Source organism: Phascolarctos cinereus, unplaced genomic scaffold (assembly GCF_003287225.1).
Source record: "Phascolarctos cinereus isolate Bilbo 61053 unplaced genomic scaffold, phaCin_HiC Scaffold_4;HRSCAF=312, whole genome shotgun sequence".
Lineage (NCBI taxonomy): Eukaryota > Metazoa > Chordata > Mammalia > Diprotodontia > Phascolarctidae > Phascolarctos > Phascolarctos cinereus.
This window is the reverse complement of record NW_027555847.1, coordinates 385,039,272-385,044,220: the sequence shown is the minus strand read 5'-3', so window position 1 is coordinate 385,044,220 and position 4,949 is coordinate 385,039,272.

The window sequence follows — 4,949 nt, the reverse complement described above, 5'->3', positions numbered from 1 at the left end:
AACTAAGTTGGGTTCATAAGCCATATTGAGTTGAAATCAAGATCAGTCATCTGCCATTAAAAGTTTAAGAAGAATTTACTGAGTTATCAAGTGACACAGGCTTGAAACTTGAGTTTCATAAAATATCACTTAAACTCAGATCTTCCTGACTCTAGGCCAGTACTGCATGGTTGCCCCAAACAATGTGGGCATATTAGTTATAATTATTTTCATAGTGGTCCTTCTGCAATTACTAAAGAGAATTTTAATTCAAAATGGACAAATGCCACATGAAATCACGTTATTGTTGCCCTTAAGTTGCCTCTTGTTGCCAACAATACAAATTCAACCAATTCCTTTCTTTGCCTTTCCAAGGAGAACTTGTCAGCCATTCTTCCATTTAGATGTAACTTCCTTCATTCTTCTGATCTCATCTGTAATAAGAATGTCAAGAGTGATATGATTCAGTTCCTCCAGTAGCATATTTACCTGTTGATCATTAAGCAAGGACTTCATATTTAGAGTACCAATAGCCAAATAAAATTTAGTAGAAGTTCTGAAAATGGTGTTATTCTTGGCACCCTCTATCCTTACCTTCCACCCCATAGTATCATGGTCACTGAAGAAGCAGAAAGGGACTCCATGAGACTGGGAGTCATTCTGTATATATATGTTTTTTTTATTTTATGTCATGAGTTACCATGAAGCAGCATATTCAGCACTGTGGCATAATAGATGAACAAGTATTCTCAAAGCAAAGAAAATATAGTCACTTCATTTCTTCATGTTTTTGACATCTCTTTAAGCATATTTATTGCAGAGAATATGTTTACCTGCATTTATTAAAAATGTCCACTCAGGGGTTTCCTATTATCAGTGAAATCACAGGTTTAGTTCCTATTCCTATTTTTATGGGCTAAAATGGCTGAATAATTCATCATTAAGTGGGCAGCCTGCTAGGGAATATTTCTTTCTATTTATCTAAGATGATGATGAAAACAGCCTGGGCCAGTAGCTTGTACCACACCTAAAGCTTTTCCAGCATAGCAGATGCTATAGATCACAAATCACTGGCATAACTTTCAAGAGTTTAAGGTCATCTTCAAACCACAGCAAGGTATTCAAAGTAGGACTTTGTGGAAATAAAAGCTTCTGCAAAAACCAAATAAATGTATCTTTTATAAGAAGTAAAGCTGTTGGGGGGAGGGGAGAGAAATAAAACATCTTGATGAGGGTATGCTATCCATGATATGTAAGAAGTTAAGCTAGAGCCATTTGCTAATATGTATGGTTGAAGAATATGAGAAAACAATTCTGAAACAAAAGTTTCAAACTATTAACAATCATATGAAAAATTGCCCTAGATCACAGAAAGATAAATGCAAATTTATATACTGTGAAATTTTACTTCATAACCAGCAAATTAGCAAAGATCACAGAAAACTGAGATTGTCCAATACTGAAGGGGCTTACAAAATGTCAGGCACCCTAATAAACTGTGGAAGGAAATAAGAATTGATGCAACCATCACAGAAGCAATATAAATTGTGCTAAAAAAATAAATAAAATTTGCATACCCTTCGACTCAGAAATGCCTTGATTTGACATATACCACACTGATAGTACTAACTGAAAGAAGGCTAGTGTAAGTAATAGAATATTCATTTCAGCCTTTTTATGTAGCAAATAACAAGGGGGAAACAGTGCTCATTGATTGGGAAATGACTAAGAAATATGTGTTATATGGATATAATGAAATATTATAAACCATTAAGAAATACTATTTTTAAGTTAAAGAAATATGGAAGACAAATTGATGCAGAATCAGAAAAATAATATAAGAAATGACTACAGCAATGTGGATGAAAGGAATGATGAAGTTAAAATGATTGTAGAACAATTACAATTACCAAGTTATGTCCCCCTCAAGAGAAATTTTATTTTCCTCTTTTCATTGAAGAAGTGGAAGCCTATGGGCATGCAATGTATATGCAGTCTGACATGGTTCATCTATAGGTTAGTTGGCTTTGCTCAACTGATTGTGTTGTTTAATCTGTGTTACCACAAAAAAGTCCATGGTACAACAAAACTCATTAGAAACATAATAAAAGTAATAAGAATATTCAGGCTGTTATGTATTTCCCTGTTAGAGGCAATGATCTATTTCATTCAAAAAGTCCCCTCTCCTAATTCGGGGGAATTCTTGTGGCCTATCATGCTAATAACACCAAATATCTTCATCTACTTTTTTTGTTGTTCTTGTTCTTGTTCCAGATCTATACTGAATCCTTGAACTATACATTGTATTCATTGTGTGCCAGAACTGTGATCATCTATAACTAGTAGCATCCAACTTAGAACCAATTAGAATTCAGGGCAATGGCTTATTGTCTGTTCATATCTAGAACTATGCTCTGTACATCATCTCAGCCCTTTTTTAGGTGATACCATTGTTTACTCTAAAACTACAATCTGTGAAGAGACTATATGTCTCACTCTTAATTAATTCTGACTGGTAAACACAACAGGTTTCTGGTAGTAATCACTTTATTTATATAAAGCTGCTCCCAAAGCATCCAGGCTGGCATGTATATGTAAGAAAAATGGATTGTTCATATAAACAAATGCCAACACCAACACTTCTAGTAGTAATTCAATTTAACTTCTCTCATATCAGTAATATTTAATTCAATTCATGTCAGTTAAAAAGTGTTCATTAAGCATATACTTTGTTCTACATAGTGATCTAAATGATGGAGATAGAAAGGGAGGCAAAAACTTCCTTTGCCCTCCAGGAGCTTACATTATAGTGGAGGAGACATGGAGTAAATAACTAGACAAATAACTTTTATCTATATACAACATATATACAGGGTAGATGAAAGGTAATCCCAGAAGGGAAGGCACTAAGATGTGGGAGAACCAGGAAAGTCCTAATAGAGAAGGTGGGATCTCACCTTAGTACTAAAGAATGCAAAAGAAGATAAAAGGGATAGATAAAAAGGAAGAGCATTTCAGGTATTGGAGATGGCCAATGCAAAGGCCACTGCAACAACAGATGGTGAGCCATATAAAGGAGCAGAAAGAAGGCCAGCAACTCTGGATCACAGAATGTAAGGGAGTAAATGGTGAGGAAACAGGCCATGTAGAAAGAAGACAGATTTTACAGAGCTTTAAATGCCAAACAGTGTACTTTATATTTGATCCTGAAGTTAATAGGAATCCACTGGAGTTTACTGAGTATGGGAATGACTTGGTCAGAAATTTGCTTCAGGAAAATCATTTTGGAAACTGAATGGAGGATGGGTAGGGAAGAGGAGAAACTTCAGATAGGGAGATTGTATTGAAGTCTATTTTAACAGTGGAAGACAAAGTGAATGAGGTTTACTAGTACCATGGTGACTTTTGGAGTGAAACGAAGTGAGCGTATAAGAAATTTTGAAGAGCAACTAAGTGGCGCAGTGGATAGAGTAATAGTTCTATAGTCAGGAAGACTCATTTTCCTCAGTACAAATCTGGCCGCACATACTTACTAGCTCTGTGACCCTGGGAAAGTCAGTTAACCATTTTTGCCTTAATTTATTCATCTGTAAAATGAGATGGAGAAGGAAATGGCAATGCAGTATTTTTGACTAAAAAAAACCAAACGAACAAAAACAAATGTGATCATGACAAATTGGACATGACTAAAAAGTGACCGAAGTGAATGTTAAAGGTAAAAACAACAGGATAAAGCAATGAATTGATATAAGTCATGAGTTAGAGAGAGGAGTTAAGGATGACACTAAGATTACAACTTTAGATTAGGAGAAGATAAAGGTAACCTAAAAAGTGATGAAGAAGTTCAGAAAAAGAGAAGTTATGTGCAGAAAAATAATGAATTCTGTTTAGGATATGCTTAGTTTGCAATAACCATTGGGCATTTCAATCTAGCTATCCAAAAGTAGCTGGTAAGACAAGACTGCAGTGCAGATGAGAGACTAGGGCTGGATATATAGATCTTGGAATCACCTGCATAGAGAAGATTCTTAAACACATGGGACCTGATGAGATCATTAAATGAACTAGTATAGAATGGAAAGAGAAGACCCAGCACAGAGCATTGGAAGGAATCCACAGTTAGCTGGGGCATGATGTAGATAAAGAACCAGCAAGAAGGCTAATAAGGAGTGATGAGAGACATAAGAGGAGAACCAGGAGAGAGTCATGTTATGAAAATCCAGAGAGGAGAGTATGTCCATGAAAAAAAAAAGTGATCAACAGTGTCAAACGAGGCAGAGAGATCAAGATTGAAACAACGCTATTAGCTCTGGCAAAAGAAATATTGATAACTCATAGAGAGAAGTTTCACTTGAATTTTGTGGTCAGAAGCTAGGCTGTGGATATTTTTAGTGCCAAAAGATCAAAGGATTGAGAAAGAAAAATGTTTAAGAGGGAAAAAAATGTTTCAGAGGGTGCAGGGGGAATAACAGGTAGACCTGGAAAGGGACATTTTAAGGAGTACGTTTGGTGATGATGGAGGCAAGGGATTGGGACGAACAGATGAAGAATAGTATTTGTGCAACAGCATCCTAGGATTCAGAATTACTGTGATAAAGAAATTATAAGAGGGTAGCAAAATCTCACCCATGTATTGCTCTAACCATAACCATCTGCCTCCTTCACTTCTATTTATGTGCTACTACTAAACATAAGTGGAGGATATCATAAAGCCATCCATATTGGGTCAAACACAAAGGCTAACCTTTGAAAAGAGAACTCATATGAGGAGTTTTTGAGAAAGTCAACTAATTAGACTTTTCTAAAGTCTTCTCTCAAAATCTAACTTTAAGGCAGGACTCCTCTCTAGATTCTCTCCTGAATCTCTGAATTTCTCCACAATTGCCCAGCAGTTTCTCAGTCTGAAATATACTGCCACCTCTGTAGCCCCCTCTTTTGTTTTGTCATTTCTTCCAACAAGCTCTATTTTG